The following is a 17,291-nucleotide window of genomic DNA, read 5'->3' as shown; positions in this document are numbered from 1 at the left end:
GGTCGAGCAGGAAAAGTGAAGGAGAAAAGCTACTCTCAGAAGATTTTCTAATGTTGAAGGAAAGAAGCAATTGTCAGAAAATTCTCAAGTAAAATTTCTAAAGAGTGACAGAGTTTAGACCCAAAAAAAAGCCAGCTGTAATATGCGAGAGAAGTTCAAAAGGTTGAGTACTTAATTAGTCTGCCCAGAATGGCTTGTTAAGTAAATCACCCAGGGTGGAGTAGTTAAAATTCTCCCTGATTACAGTTCACAGCAGTTCTCTTTTAATTTAGTTATGAGGTAGCATTAACTCCATGTACATAAACCACCTATGACGCAAATCTTCCAGGAGGAAAATGGGCTCAATAAAGGATGACTTTAGTCAGAGATCAAAGGTTTCCTTTTCCCCATACTTTTGACAATGAGGCACTTACTTCCAGATGCAATTTGGAGCCCTAAGGGGGTTTTGTTTTTGTATAATTACCCATATTTAGCTAGAAAGATGTCAAAACTGGAATCTCCAAATATGGTTCAAGAATTTCTGGGTCCTTTTTAACTTGGAGATCATTCCAGCCCAGACCAGATCAGCCCAGGCTTGGGGGCTGCACCCTGAGGTTTACAGCTGACATTCACCCCGTGTCTGTGGACACAGCTTGGGTTATGCTCTCTTGCTGCTCATTTAACCCTCACATCGCCTGGCAGTCAGGAGCCACTTTAATCTTCACCTTATAGCAGATGAAATTTCAGTTTACAAAGGTTAGATAACCTGCCTGAGGACACTGCAGGGGTTAGCAGTGAGGAGTGCCCAGATGTGAATATGAACAGCCACAATCAGTACATGGCGGTGGGTTCATCCTCTGGCTTTTCTTCTCCTTGTACACCATTCATTTATTCAGTGGAGGCAAAGTTAAGAAAACAAGCAGCCAAGGATTCAAATTCTTAGTGATTCAGGAGCCTGACTATTTATTGTGGGACTCAGTCATGAATTACTTTCCTACCTTCTTTCCTGAGTTTGCCTTCTACCCACTATGGAATCCGGGATCACCTTTACCAGAGAGGAAGGAGAAAATAGAAAAGGTAAACGCCATACAAGAAAGTCAGCAAACAGGAAAAAACCCCTTCAGTCTCCCTGTGTTTCTCTTGTATTCTCACACTGCTGACACACCCATACAGAACACTTCACCTCCAGTCACCGGATGTGCAGAGGTCTCCCCCACACCAACATCCGGCACCCAGTGCAACTGTGGTTGTGGGTTGCCGAGGGTGGGGAGGCTTTCCCAAAGGTCAACAAGCGATGCTCAGGACACCAGCAGAGTATCCTACTGCTCAACTCAATTTTGACACTATCTTCCCAAGGAGAGCATCAGATTCCACAAGGTTGAGGGGTCAGCCCTACAAGACTGCTTCTCTCCTCCCACTTCCAACAGGTGGTTATCTGGGCTTCTGACCCACCGACTACAGATTGGAGGTCCCTGTGACCCTCTCCTTGTACTTCATACTCCAGTCCCAAGTCCAAGTTGTTATCTGTACTTCTGACCGACTAGAAATCAGTTTCCCACAACCCTCTCCTTGGGCTCAATTAATTTGCTAGAGCATCTCACAGAACTCAGAAACTTTCACTTACTAGCTTACTGGTTTATTTTAAAAGGATGTAACTCAGGAAGAGCGTGGCTGAAGAGATGCATAGGGCAAGGGACGGGAGAAGGGCAGGGAACTCCTGTGCCCTCTCAGAACGTGCCAGTCTTCCCAAACTCCACGTGTTCACCAACCTGAATGCTCCCCAAGTTCCCTCCTTTGGGAATCTTACGGAAGCTTTGCTGCAAAGACATCACCGACTAAATCACTGGCCGTTGGCAACTGATTCAACCTCCAGCCCCTCTCCCCTCCCAGGAGGTCAGGGATGGGACTGAGATTTCCGACCCTCTGATCACAGGGTAGGCTCCACCGACAACCAGACCCCATCCTTAGGTGTGGTCCAAAAAGTCACCTTCACCTCTCTTGTCACTTGGGAAACTCCAAGGGTTTTAAGAGCTCTGTGCCAGAAACAGGACCAAGAGAAATATGTACTGCTTATTATAAATCACAGTCCAAATAAAATCTCCCACCTCTTCCCTGTTTCCTGGCTTAGGTGAGAGGGCAAATGGTGAGTCCACAAGCCAGGGTATCTCTTCTGAAAAGATCTCCTTGCCTTAACGGACTTTGGGTTGCTAAGCATCTCCCCTCCCTCACCCCGATTTGTATCCTTTCCATCACTGCTTCTCAAACTCTGACCCAGTCATCTTACCCATTCCGTATTCCAAATAAATAATATATTGAAAGTCCATGTTCCCCACATTCTTCCAGGCTTCAGGAATATTTCATTTTTTCTTAAATTTTGCACCAATGACCTTTTAGCTAATAGAGTTTAATCTCTTTCCTGCTTAACCTCCTTAGAGGAGCAGCTTCTACTCCTTACCTGAAGCTTACCAGATCTTTTTAGGTTTTTTTTTTTTTTCTCATTCTCAAATTTTTAAGTGAAAAATCCCTGCCTATTCAACAAAATGACAGCACATCATATGTCATTCTACTGATCAAAGTTTATGTTACTTTTCACATAATAACTCCTAATTTAGAAGTCTTGCCCCAGAAAGGGGGTAGTATATCTTTTTTGTTTTTACAACAACCAGAATAAATCAGTTTAAATGGCCCTTCTAGAGATGCTTTACGAACAACAACAAAACAACTCCAATGATGGGGACTCCAAATACTGCAGCTTCCAGGTGGGAGCTATTTTTGAACAGACCTGTCCCTTGCTGTCCCTCAAATTATACCATTAATCGCCTCCCACTCTGTTTATAAGTAGGATCATCCCAGCTGAAAGGAATTCAATACCATTCCTTATTAATAGATCTGGAGAAAGATTTATGAGGAGGAATATATAAATTAGGGTAGGAAACATTTTTCTCTCAAGTGTCAGTGTCATTCAAAGACTCAATTAAAGACACCCTGGATATGAAACCTAATTTTAGTTAAGAAGTTTTTGCTCTTTTCTATTTTTATTAAAATAAACTTTTAAAATAAGCTTTATTTTTAAAATGCTTGTCAAACATTTGTCAATAACTTACTACATGCTATGTGTTAAAGATAAAGCAGTGAACAAAATGGACTTAGTTTCTGCCCGAGGGTAACAAACTCCACCAAGGAAGACAGCAAACAAGTGGTAACTATGATGTAAAGGGGTTCAGGAGGCTAAGGGAGTAAACAACAGAAAAGCTAAAGCTGTGATTCTTAAGAAGAAAAATTTAGATCTCATTCACTTCCAAATCTATTACATTTTCCATCGTTTATCATTCCTCATATGAAAAATACCCTAAGAAACCAATGGGAGCAAAAGAGAGCTTAATTCTGGCCCCTTTCTGTTTCTTTTTCATATGTAACTGCACTCAATTTCTAAAAATGGTTAGACTGTGGTTGGCAGTAATCTTATAATGATAACAGTTTAATCCAGCTTAAAATAGAATTTTACAGAGATTGAAATTCTAATGCAGCACAAGCGGAAGTCTTTCAAGATTTTGGCGGATCAAGTGGGTAACTTTTCCCAAAATCTATTCCTCAAGTCCAAATGAAAAACAGAAGTGATTACAGCCCCTTTTATCAATGTGCTGGTAAACACTTTAAAGGAAGAGAGAATAATAAGATATCTCTGCGAAAAACCAAAAAAAATTTATCTAGCAAGGCAATTAAGATTCTAAAATTACTGCCCAACTGTAATTTGTCCAAGCATCAAAGATTCATAGCTATAAACCTTTCCTCAACAGGACATGTGTTCTGTTGGGCAGGAGAATGCAAAGATCTTTATGGAGAATCATTTTACCAATACATAAAGTACAAGTCCATCTACGCATGTGGCCTCAATACTACAGAATTACCATAATGCACTCTTTTCCATTTCCTATTACAAATTTTTTAAAAATCAATGATTATTTCCACTGTCTTCATGACAACTGAATAATTTAATAACCTCAACAATTGCTGATGAGTATTTTGATGTAAGAACACAAACTAAAAGATTTATTAAAGTATTAAGAATAGATTAGTGTTATCTTATTTTATTGGTCAATTACTTGTGGTAGCTCATTCCACGTTTTAGAGTAAAATCTGCTTCATCTTGAAATGAAAACAACAAAGCCTTAGCCAAAATCATCATCCTATCAAAACAACAAACATGGACTGCATCAAATTATTCCTTCCCTAGAGTAATGGGGCAAGTAAAGAAAAGGATGGAAATTACAGTCATGAGTCTATTATTTTTCTTAGTCTTTGATAATATCAGCATACAGAAAGATTACAGGCATTAAAATTGAGTATTTTATTATTTAAGAGTCTTCTCTTTTTGTCTAAACCCTAAGGGAAAAGATATCTTTTGACAGCTAGAACTTTGAAGAATCAGTGAGACAAAATATGCTTCAGGTTTAATTATCAACAAAAAAAGGTGCTAGAAAAGAGTCATTCTCATACTTAACTTTTAAAAGGAGAATCACAAATGATATACATATTTTACACTGAAGTGAAAATAATGCTATGAACCTTAATTTCACTTCAAATTATGTAGTTGATTAAAACAATTTCATGATTTTTAATAGCAGAATTACAAAACAGAAAATATTACCATTAATAAAGATTGAAAGAAAATTAGTTATTTAATATCAGTAGCGGTGACGCAGCCTGCATGACAATCTAAGCGGCAGAAATGACGCTTTAATCTTATTAAAGAGCCAGGCATGCACTCCTGATGCACTGAATTATTTTACCTGAAAACTTTTATTTATCCCCTTCTATGCAGAAGTAGATAATACTGGGACACATTTTGAAATAAATAACATGCATTAAAAGCGCCCTAATTTGTGTTTTTAAGTGGCTTCTAGGACTATACATTTTCATTCAGTATGGGATCTCACAGAAGTTCAGTATTAGCTTCTTAAATTATCTACAGGCATTAAAAATGGAAATTCAGCCAGTGGTTGCCGGGGTGAAGTGGAAGGAGGGACGAGTAAGTGGAACACAGAGGATTTTTAGGGCAGTGAAAATATTCTATATGATACTAAAATGGCAGACACACGTCATTATATATTTGTCCAAACCCACAGAATGTACACCACCAAGAGTGAACCCTATTGTAAGCTATGGACTTTGGGTGATAACAAGATGTCAATGTAGGTTCATCAATTGTAACAAATGTATGACTCTGGTGGGGGCTTTGGATATTGGGGGGAGGCTATGCATGTGTAGAGGCAGCGGGTATTTGAGAAATCTCTATACCTTCCTCTCAATTTTGCTGTGAACTTAAACTGCTCTAAAAAAAAATTGTCTTTAAAGAAAACTGAATCTCAATAAGGCAATGCACACTGTTTGTTGGCTTGTTTTTTTTTTTGTTTTGTTTTGGTTTTTTTTTACAAATATTCCATTTGAGGGGGGAGGCTTCTGACCTCTGCACACAATTCTCATTGTAGGACTCAATAAGTCTGACTCAAGTAACACAAAGCTTTTATCCACAAGAAAATCTACAAAGTGATCAAACCATAATACAAAATTATAAAGTATAGTTTTTGGTCTACAAATATTTGTCTATTACTTTATGGGTCTAGACATACAGAAACAGAGCATAATGACTGTCTACAAAAGTGGAGTACAAAATTCCACCCCAGAGACCTAGCTGCTTAAGCAACTTTCATGTATAGTAACTTAGTAATCAAAAAAATGTATTTTAGGACTTGCCAGAGTCTAATGAACAACTATATTCACTCAACTTGATCCAAAGGTAGTTTCAACAGCCTCCAAACAATGCAGTTAATTCAAAGAGTAAAGATTATCACTCTTGGGCCAAGTATAGCACAGCAATGTAGATTTTAACATGTAGGTCACAAAACTAAATACACGTCTCAGTTTTTTTCAGCAAGCCTTATCCAGAAAAAAAAAAAAAAAAAAAGCTTTTGATGAAGCAAGTGCTACATTCAGAGCTATGACAGAAGAAAATGGTACTGTAAGCATGCAGAAACGGACCCCTCCGAAGGATGGCTGAGTCAGGGAGGAACCAGGATGCTACTGCAGAAGAGTAGGGATCAAATAAGAAAGGGATTTGCAAAATGAAAAAGAGGTGACAGGTGTGAGAAACACTTTCGACTTCCCTCCAGAGTCAACAGACTCCTCACAGGGTAATTTTCAACCAGTAAGAAAAATGAAGCATTTGTGTTGCAAGACATTAAGATACTGAGGAAAGAAACTAAGAGAGAAGAACTAAAGACCATAAAAATGAGTCAAGTTGGGTTTTAAGTCAACACATATTGGCTATTTTTTTACAGAAGATAAACCTGAAAAGTTCAACTAGAAATCACTTTTCCATTTCTCCCTGCTAGCATGCTTTCTCTATGGTTTCGATGTGATTCTATTCAGCAAACTGTTCTCTACCCCTGAAAGTGCAAGGCACTGTGCTTGGGGTGGGGTGGGAGGCAACACTGGAAGATTTAAGAATCAATTAGACGTGAATAAGCATGTGCTCATATATAATGAGAGAGAGAGAGAGATATACCTAACTAATGAGTTGAACTGTGCCAAGTTCCATGATGGAGATATAAGGTAATAAAATGGAGAGGAAGGAATAATTAATTCTTAGCTGTGTTCTAGAAGTACATTAATTACACTGCATCCCAAGTACTAGTCCAATTTGCAGAAATAGGTGGCTAAGACAATTCACAGACTTAGGTTACCAGAGTGACTTTGGGGATAACCCTTAATCTCAACAGACTCAGTTTACCTATCCAAAAAGTAAAGGATTGATTTAGATTGTTTTAGCTTACTTTTCATTCTAAAACCTTTCTATTTCTATTTAAGTGTTATTGGAAAGAGGTAAGGAGAGTTATGAATAGAGAACATTAAATAACAGGGAAAGAAATTCCTAGAGATCACCCGATTCTCAAGTTACTGACACATTCCATGTACAAGCTGAGACAGAGTCACCTCAACTTTGCAAATTTTCAGAATTATTCATGTTCCCAAATTACCAGCCTTTAAGCTCAAAAGAGATCCAACACCAGGCATTTGCACCAGCAAACGAATATTCTCTAGCTGACATTTTGGGCAGGATTACTGAAGAACTGTGGTGCTTTCATCAACAAGGTTAGTAGCAATTAGACACAAAATTGAGAAATACTTCCTCTTTTTCCTTTCTTTGTTTACTCCTAAGCGTCTTCCTTCCAATTTAATCTTTCATGCCTTAATTTAGCCATATGTTGAAACAACCAGATAGTGGTTAAGAAAGAAGTGCAGATTTCCTATTTACAGTAGAATCAGCTGGCTGAGCTAGTCTGTGAAAGGAAGTGTGAGATCAATGCATGTGAGGCTACTTCCACATGCACTGTTCAAAGGCTCCTTCCAAAATCATTTACTTCCTTAGTACTTAAAATAAACAAGTGAGCTTTCTAATGACCTTAATGCAAAAAAAGGGGGGGGGATACATATGTTACATGCATGTGTATATATATAGATAGATAGGTACATAAAACTATTTTAATTACTGCCTAGTGCCTGTCTAAAACTTAGATGTAAAGAAAGAATTAATTCTGTATTTCTAGTGATATTAGGGGAAAAAATAGATTTTACCTATCAAGTTTAGCATAGACTGGTATATAAAATTTCGAAGACATCCAGATGTTTATTCCAAACCATTTACATCAAAATTTACTAAGAGGCATGCTGTTCTAAGTATTTAGGTTAATATCCTCTTCTAGTCTTAGAACCATCTCTAAGCTTGGCACCTAACCAATCTTTCCGTTTTGAAATTCTCTTCATAGACTTCCAATACAATATATTCCTGTCTTTCCCTCCATCTTTCTGACAAATCTGAACTACCTTCCTTTACTTCCCAATAATCAGAGCCTATACTAGTCTCTCCTGAGTGGTCTTGCCCTATGTCAACCGTGATGCAATAGCTAATTCACCCCTTTTACCCTAAGAAGAACTCTGTATAAATCACTCCAGCCCAATTAGACTTGACATCCTTTTCTCTGAAGGTTATAGGGAAAAAAAAAGAGCAAGAAAATACAACAGGTTCTACATTTACTGACAGTTATAATGGGCTTAAATTTAAAATAACTACAAATACAAGCGAAAAAAATCAATATTCAAGTGGCTGATACTGTAATTCTAAGACAATAACCTTATTTTGTCACTAACCTCAACCTAGTTTCTTCAAAGAGTAAAAATATTTTACCTTTGTTGATTATCATTTATACAATCACTCATCAGCCAAGCATGGAAGAAAAATATGCATTATGCTTCCTTTAATTCCATAAGAGCAATAAGAATGATACAAATTATTAATCAACCTCTGATGATTTACTATTTATGCCACAGGCTACCAGATGCAAAATACTTTGAAATAGCTTGTTCAATGACTAGCTTTCCTCATGTGTTCCTATTTTCTCTCCTGAATATAAAGGATGCCACCGTCATCCTCAGTAACAGCAATGAAGATTTTCTGATCAGCTTCTACCAGCAAGGCTGTGTGCTGGAAATTGAAGATGCAAAAATAGAATATCATCCCTTAGAGAGCTGACAGTACACTTGATTAAAAAAAAAAACTAAATACATGAAAATATAAATAAAATACAAGGCAGTATGAAACTGGTCAATGAGTGCTCTTAAGAGTAATACGGGGTTGTGAGAGAGGAAGAAGTTTCTTAACACCAGAACAATCAAAGACAGCACAAAGAAGTAGATAGGATTCTCTCCATTTGAGCGCTCCTGCGAAATGGTACCTGGTTAATAACCAAATAGACACCAATGTATTGATAAAAAATAAGGAAAGAGTTCAGGCATTCTGGACAAAAGAAACACACCAAGCGAACGACAGATTACGAGAGAGAGGTGCTGTGAAACCAAAACCAATCCAGCAGACAAGCTCGAGAACATGCAGGCACTTAACTTCTCAGGACCTGAGGGTATTTATCACTTGGTATGATATTCCTGTGGCCTCACTAGCTTCTGGAACAGCTCTGCTCTTAACATTTGAACAATTTATGGCCTAATTACTTCAATTGCCCTTTTGAAGAGTCTCTCTGCAGGACACTTTCTGAGTGAGAGAACAAAAAGTGGGCCCTTGGAAAGTCAACCCCACCTCATTGCATTAAAAGCAAAATAACCTTTTATCAAATGCTTTGTGACCATTTAGAATATTGCATTTGTATTTTAATCGTGGAGTTTAACAGGAATATTGCCAGTGGGAAGGACTTAATTACTAATGATGTCTTTCTCATGGTTTTACCCACATTCCCAAGGGATGCTTTAATGAAGTTCTGAGCCGTCAAACAAGAAAGGTCAAATGGCTTTCCTCCCCACCCCCATTCTGCTACCTCAAAGCGCCCAGAGCTGCATCTTCTTCCCAGCAGATGTTCAACCAGGTAGGATATTAGCCTGAGGCAAAAATTCCAGGAAATACAAACTCACACGGAAGGAGTTCTCTGAAATTCAGTGGATAATAGAGCAGCCTCTTTTGAGTTTGGAAAGGAGATGAATTTAGGTAATCTTCATTTGAATAAAAATGTATATTCCTTTAGAAGGGTAATATGCCAGGAGGAATACCACTCTGCTTGCAAATTTATTACATATTAAAGATTCATGATATTTTATATCGATATTTTTTAAATGTTGAAAATGTTCCTGCTATGTTTATACTATGCACATATTTAAGTTTTTATTAGGTTAGGCCAGATGAAATTGCTTTTTTCGGTAGGTCGAAAATGGTTGAATACTCCATTTTATCTAGTTCAACCCAACTACCCAAACTGCCTTACAATTAGCAAAAAAAAAAAAAAAAAATGCAGTTACATTTTATAACACCATTCTGACCTAGTTTTCATTCTCAAAAAATACTTTTACATTATGCTAGACAAGGTCTTTTCAAGATTTGCTGATATACATACATATATACTATACACACACACACACACATTAACTCTAAATTAGTATTTGCTTTTCCAGAATCTTGATTTTCAACTTTAATTTCTAGGCTCTGTATCTGTAGCACTTAGCCAGGTAAATTAAAGTAAAACCTTACATGAATTTTAAGCACCTAAGTCATTTTAAAAATTAATATGGAAGAAAATATGTTTTTTCCTGAAACTTAAGAAAGCTGATCTCCTTGCCTCCTCCAAAACGAAAACAAAATACCTCATTATGCCATGAAAGACGTTTCTGAAACGGAGCAGGACCCTGCAGGGCCCTCCCAGCTGCAAATTATTTCTGTGTCCTCGTTTCTTGTTTGTAGGAAATAGGATTCACTTCGCCTTCTAAACATTCCCAGAGTTCCAAAGGGCAGACTCAAATGGCAGCTAATCAGGGAAGGCAGGGTTTGCAGAAACAAAGGAGGCAGGTCAAGAAATAACTGCTGCAGCAGTGGGGCAGGGCTATCCTTAATATGTCTGAGTTCTTCTGCAGGAGCTAAGGCCCCGACCCAGGTGGAGGATGGTAACTTCAGGCTGAGCACGAGATTCCTGGAGCATGGCCCTATTACCTACCAGCAACCAGTCAGAAGAAAGTCACACACCTGGCAGCCCTCAAGCCTCATTTTGCCTATTAAAAAACTTCACCCTAGTTTAAAAAAAAAAGAAGTAAAATTCACCCCAAAAACCATCAGAGAGTTCAGGGTTTTGAGCACAAGCCACTGTTCTCCTTGCTCGGCCCTGCAATAAAAACTTTCTCTGCTCCAAACGCCAATGTTTGCATTTGTTTGGCCTCACTGTGCGTCAGGCACATGAACTTGCATTCAGTAACATTTCCACATAAATTATTAATGTTAATAATTAGAAGGAATCTTCATACATAGAAAACTCTTTTGATATGACTTTCCTTGAAAAGATATTTGGGTCTTCCAATATTTTCCTACAACTTACACCTTTGTAAAATTATTTAGTCACAAAAATAGATTATTTATTTATTTACTTACTTGCTTTGATTTTTTTAACCAAAGGTTATTATAATGACTTTGCCCTTATGCATAATTATAATGACTGATCAAAGTAATGTATATCTCTATAAAGCAGTAAAAAGTTGTAAAAGGGAATTAACTAAACACAAAAATCTGTTTTAGAAGACTCTTAAAGCTAATTCCAGTGTAAATTTTAAATAATTAGTACACATGTGAACCCACAAATGAATGGAAATGTATATAATATCAATAAATGCATCAATATCAGTAAAATTAAACACATACTATTGCCTGGTTAAGTATTAAAATTAGTGTACTGAAGATCTTTTAACAAACACTAGTGTTGGGCTGCACCCCCGGCCCAGAGTCAGCAATTGAGACATCCATGGCTGAATGGATGGGGAAATCTTACATGTTGGAAGCCAGGTCCTGGAGCAACACACCATTGTGTGTGCGGCAGACAGTGGGCGGTAGGAGAGTGATGTCGGTCTCCGCTACGGGAGGAGGAGCAAATTACCAGTTATAGCGGGAATTGAAGTCACGTTGTCTCATCAGTTACCAGGGAAATCAGCAAAGGTGCACGCCCCTCATTGCCCCTTTGATAAGCTATCACGGTGGAGATAGTCTGATCTAAAGCTAGAACAATGACTACCTGGGGCTGGGGGGAAGTATGTTGTAAAGACTCAGCTGTGTGAGTAGGGAGGGTGTGGGTAAAGCAGGCACTGGTTGAGCAGGGGATGTACAGAGAGCAAGAGAACATCCATCTTGAGTGGCCCAATCCTACAGCAAGCAAGGAAGGGTAGGTAGGAAACAGGTGGGGAAGGACCGACAAAACAACGCTGGAAGCCTATCTCAGTTGGTAGGGTTATACCTGAAATTTGAAAAAACAACAAAAAAGCAAAAACCTTCTAGTGTAACTCACTGTGGTCTGACTAAATTGCAAAACAGATGGTTTTACGTGGCTAATAAACAATTTCTGAAGAGAATGCATTACATTCTCTTAATGCTCTGCTGAAATAACTACATGGAGCAAACTGCAAAATAAGGAACAAGTGCTATCCATGAGCCAGCTGATCCGAGTTACTCCCCAGGCAACTCCCTGAAATCAGGGAACAAGATCAGTAGTTAAACTAATTTATATGATTTCATAGCCACACACCACCAGCCTCGCCACCTTTATGGAGCTTTAATACAAAAACTGGAGGATATTTGTTTTTAAGTCTAATTCCTTTATGTTTCTTAAAATACATACCATCCTGAACATTTACAAGAAATAGCATAAAAACTCTTTCCACAGTTAAAAGGCAGAGATGTATCTTATTTTTATTAGCAGTTAATGTGGGGCCTACAGTATAATAGCTGTCTCAATAGCCACAAAATTAACGACATAACATTGCAAAGCCTCGAGCGGCCTGTTTCCTGTGAGGACAAACAGGAAAAAATGAAAAGAGGCGCCTTGCCCAGGTTTTGGAATTACGAGAAAGGTGATGAATTGCCTAGGAATTCATTTTTAATTATTTCATTTCGAATACAACTGTCTTCATTTCGTGAGACTTTGTGTTTGGTTTGTCTTTGGAATAAAATCTTTCCGAGAGGTACGCGTTAATTTACCAAAGACTCGAATGGCAAGGGTGAGTTTACGGGCAGGAACCAGTGAAATAACACCAGGGAAAAGCTGGAAAGAAGTCTTTTAAAAAAAAAAAAAACATAGATCTCTTTCCCGCCTCTCTTCTAAGAGGACGCCGCCAACATGGCTTAGGTTTTATCTCCAAGACAATAGCGCCGCTCGCCGCCTCCGGCGCAGCTCAGACCGCGCGCACTGCCCTACTCGCGCCCCCACCTCACCTGTCCCCCTGCCCTATAAGTCACCTGCTCCTCCGGCGTCCCTGCCTCACTGATCCCCGTGGCTCACCTGCGCCCCTGTCCCACTGACGCCCCTTCCCCGCTAGCTCTCCTCCCCGAGTCCCCCTGCCCCACCAATCCGTCTATTCTATCAGTCCTCTGGCCCTCCAGACCCTCTGCCCCACCGGTTCCCCTGCCTCTCCAGCGCACCAGTCGAGCGGCGGCTGTCGTAACGAGCCCGCAGTCCCGCCTACGCCTCGCTAGCCGGAGGGCAAGAGCTCGGAGCGCGGCCGCGAGCCGCCGGACGCCTCCTAGCGCCCCGCATCCCAGGCTTTCAGGCCAACCGGCCTGCGTCTCGCCTCCTCCCTGGCTAGGGGGCCTCCCGGGCTTGTTTGCTTGTCCTCATCCCCGGGCCAGCCCCGCTCCCTCCTCCTGTCGGCTGCAAAAGCCGTTTGCTTCCTGCGGTGTTTCTTTTTTTTCCTCTCCTAGGCTCCATCAAAGGTGGCTCTGTTATTGAAATATGAAGCCATTTCCTCTCCAAAACCCTTGGTTACTCAAGGCGGGAATCAATGGACCTATATACTCTCCCTGAAGTTATAAATAAATGTCTATTTGTTCAGGAGGCGTTTTCCCGCGTGTCCCAGCATCTTCCCCAGTGGTTATTTCAGGGGCGTGTCTGCGCGCGCGCGAGCGCGCCCTGTGCCCATCTGGTTCTAATCCTGCGAATGGATCCATAAGCCAACCCCACCCATCCTGCCTGCCCCTCGCATTCTTCACTCTATAAATAAAACCAGGTTCTTTGAGCTCTGTCATCCAGGAATACAATAGCAGTTGTTTGTTAACAGAGATTCAAACCCAATATCGATACTGAGTCCAGTAAACAGTAAAGTATACTTCTGACAATTTGGGTGAAAGGGCACCTCAGCTGTAGGAAGCTTTATCTGCTGTTGTCATAATTACCTTTCTACCTGGTTACCCTGGATCTTCTTTGAGGAGAGGGAGATGGGAAAGCGAGGATCTCTCCTCCCCTTGGATTTTTCTTTTAAGCAGAGGCTAAAAAACAAAGTGAAAATTCACTGCCCTGGCTTGTCTGCCTTACACCGCTGTCCCACGATCATTCCATAAGCCCCTTGCCCCATTCCCTCTAGACAGACTCGGGAGGTGTGGTGTGGTGGGGGCTTGTGGTTGTAGCTGCCGCTTTGCCTGAACCCCTGAGCGTGTTACTCCGGGATCTGAGCAGAGGGGAAAGTCATCTAAGAGGCTGCTGTTTCAGAAGGTTTGGGCACAGAGCTGCCCCTCCCTGCCTCCCTGAAGTTTGCATGAAGTGCACGTTAGGCTGTAATTAGGGGATCTGGGAGAACTTTCCTGATGACGCTTTGCTTTTCTTCTGCTCTTGGTGAGAAAGTGCCTCCTTCTTCCCAGGACCAGGACCACTGCCATCCAGCGCCACAAAGAGACATTCTGCGCGCGCGCACGCACACACGCGCGCGCGCACACACACACTCACACACGCACACACACTTGCCCAGAGACAAACTTAAGGTGAGGGGAAGGAGCGCTAGCTTCAGTTGATCTCCAGGCTCCAACTTCAGAAGGACTTGAGAGCATCTGAACTTCTGGATTTTAGGACAAGGTAAAACTTCCATCAATTTTTTTACTCTTTCGGTCAAAACTTGGGTGCCTTTAAGATCTCAGACAGTAGTTCATATCATGATATACCTATACATTAAAATAACTTTTCTTATTTTCTTTTTTTGAGTTTAACATATCTCAACTTTTTTTTTTTAAGATTCATATTGTCAGATAAAATACTGTACTGCAATAAACAAGCTCAGTCTAGACTGGGGCAAGAATAAAGTCTAGTACCAAGACTTTTGCTAATGCTACTATAAATCTGGTAGATGCAATGGTTTCCAAGTGGCAACTTTTACATGTGTATTTCAACAAGCATTTTATAGCACCTGAGATGAAAAAAGGATAGTACAGGCTGAAGGAAATGCTGAGGAATGGGACTGTCCATTCCAGATTTGTGAGCTTTCTTTTGGCGAATACATAGGTTAATGAGAAAAAGAAAGTTACTGTAATCATAGGTAATACCTGTTAGACTGATAAACTTTGAGATGTTACCAATTTTGGTCTGGATTTCTCAACTTAATTGTGAAATTACAATCATAGAACTATGATGCTTTTCATAGACAGAATGATGCTGGTGGATAATTTTAATGTACTGAAAAGAAGCTTTTTAAAGCCATGATTGGTAAGATTGCTTTTAAAATTTTGCTTAAAGGAATTATTTGTGTTGAGACTGTTCACCTCCCTAAGCAAATCTGAACTCTTTTGGGCTTAAATGAAGTTGTTTTCTTCCACTGAGTATGACTGTTGTGTTCAAAGTAAGATGGTTTGTTATTTTGAAAATAAGTTATTTTGTTTTCATTTATCACTGGAAAAATACACAAAGTGCCCAGTACATTTGGGAGTTTTTAGGGTGGAAAGTGTTTCTGTACATGTTCCAGCGTGATGTCATAAAATCAAACATACTGGCTGGCTTCTTGGAAGCTAACGGTTCTTAAGAAATAAAGTCTGTGAATTAATTTCTAAGTGAAATGTAATATTTATTCATTATAAATGTAGTTTCTGGTAACCATTTATATTTGATTATTTCAGTGTACTAAATTTGCAGTAATTTTATATACACTTCAGTGACTTCAACATTTTAATGGAATCGTAAATAGGAATATTGTTCTACCAAAAATGCATCATATACATTCTCTTTGGATAACTCTTAATGTGATATTTCTTAATCCTTACATCAGCTTTCAACTTCAGTTTCACTTATTTTTACGAATAAAGAAGTTTTTCTTTCAATAAGTAAAATAGAATGTATGCCAAAGGCCTACTGAGCATTTAAGGTTTAGTCTTGAGTCACTTTGGGGCTATCTGTTCTTAGTAATTTAATTTTTAAGCTAAGAGAATGGCTACATGTTTTGGTACAGAATTGGAAACAGCTTAAAAATGGGAAAACTAGATAAGGAGAAGTCATTTTGTTTAAATGTAACTTACTGAGCAAGCAAAAACCAACAACCTCCAGACCACTGGTCTCCAAAGAGAATGAACCCAGAGGCCAGTATTCCAAACAGGAGTGTTCAGTGGGTCTGGGCTTTCTATGAGGAACAAGCAAGAGGGGAACATCATGTTCTTATAAAGTGAAGCCATTTATTGTCAGCAAGGCCCTCTGTCTCAGAGGAATGACTGACACTGTAATTTAGAAGAACTAAAGATACTTTCACAGAGAAGAATCAATTCATTATATCCCTAGTGGTTTCACTGCCTCCTCCTTCCTTTGGGAGCCAGTAACACATCCAGGATAAATACATTCGGCATGCGCAGAAAGATGCTTTATGAATAGGTGGTCTACTGAACAGTCCTGCCTTTTAGCATCTTGGATGTGGAATGTTGGTATTTTCTGAGTGGTTGAAGCCTTTGAATCTTAAGGTAGCACAGCACTTCATCTTTGTAAAGATAAACAAGAGTCATATTCAGAAAATAACCCCCTTTTCCAAAAATCCTCATACTGATTTTCTTTTCATTCCCTTCTGCCTCATGCATGTTTTATTTTCCAAATTACATTCTTAAGATAATGGTATTCCACCAATTAAAATTCCAGCGAAATGCAGAGCAAATTTGAAAATAACTTTCACATTATAGTCTTCTGTTGCCTCTACTTAATTTTCCAACCTCCTGTTTTTATTATTAGTAACCACAGTACTTAGTCTATGTTACTTAAATGTACTTAGTCTGTCATTCAAAGGTAATGACATGTTGTTGGGGAAAAACGAGGAGGGATGGAAACCTGAATATTCTTAGTATTTTAATCAATAGTGTTTAAGGAGGATTAGAGGAAACAGCTGGTTAAACAAATATTAGGTGTAGTGTGGACACGATGGTATAAATTAATAATGCAGCTCTTTATTTACACTATGAAAGGTACAGTCTGTGGTGGTTCCATGTGTGAAGCACGGTCCCTGTGTGCCACCTAGTGGATGAATCAAAGAACGCTTTCTCACCAGCCTCTTGGTAAAAAATCCTGAGATTTCCATTCTGTTGACACTGAATACTAACTGTAGGCCAGATGTTGGGGTAGGTGCTCAGAGTAGAAAATGGCAGCAAGTGACTTTTATATAATTTAAAGTTCAAGGTGCCACTTAACAGTTGATTGCATTCCTGGTAGTTGCATTTAAAATCAGTTTACTCTTTACTCAGTAATTTACCATCAACTTTCTGCCTCTAAGAAGATACCATAACTTGCTTCTAATACAGGATTTGTTTTTACAGAGATGGCATGACCTAGCTCAAAAACAGGTGGGGAGAGTTTGTATCTTGAATCACTTCCTCAAATGGAAATAAATGTAAAGTTTATCGTTACTGATTTTAAATGGGTAAATAATGATTAGCTTAAAAGGTTAGCACATAGATTCTAGCACATATTATTACATATTCTTTAGTTTCTCTT

The 17,291-nt window shown here is 39.3% G+C and overlaps 1 protein-coding gene and 1 long non-coding RNA gene across 4 annotated transcripts in view; one reads left to right on the top strand and one right to left on the bottom strand.

Annotated features, from left to right (window-relative positions):
• Positions 1 to 17,291, bottom strand: part of LOC116662162 — a 200,872-nt gene that overhangs the window by 145,853 nt on the left and 37,728 nt on the right. The window lies entirely within an intron of this gene.
• HAPLN1 (hyaluronan and proteoglycan link protein 1) overlaps positions 13,962 to 17,291 on the top strand; it is a 72,494-nt gene continuing 69,164 nt past the window's right edge. For all 3 annotated transcript variants that reach the window (XM_006178643.3, XM_032475513.1, XM_032475506.1), the window contains exon 1: positions 13,962 to 14,414. The gene's annotated coding sequence lies outside the window, so the exon portion shown is untranslated. The remainder of the gene's footprint in view (positions 14,415 to 17,291) is intronic.

Source organism: Camelus ferus, chromosome 3 (genome assembly GCF_009834535.1).
Source record: "Camelus ferus isolate YT-003-E chromosome 3, BCGSAC_Cfer_1.0, whole genome shotgun sequence".
NCBI classification, from domain to species: Eukaryota; Metazoa; Chordata; class Mammalia; order Artiodactyla; family Camelidae; genus Camelus; species Camelus ferus.
Note: the sequence above shows the minus strand (reverse complement) of the source record. Positions and strands in the feature narration are given on the sequence as shown.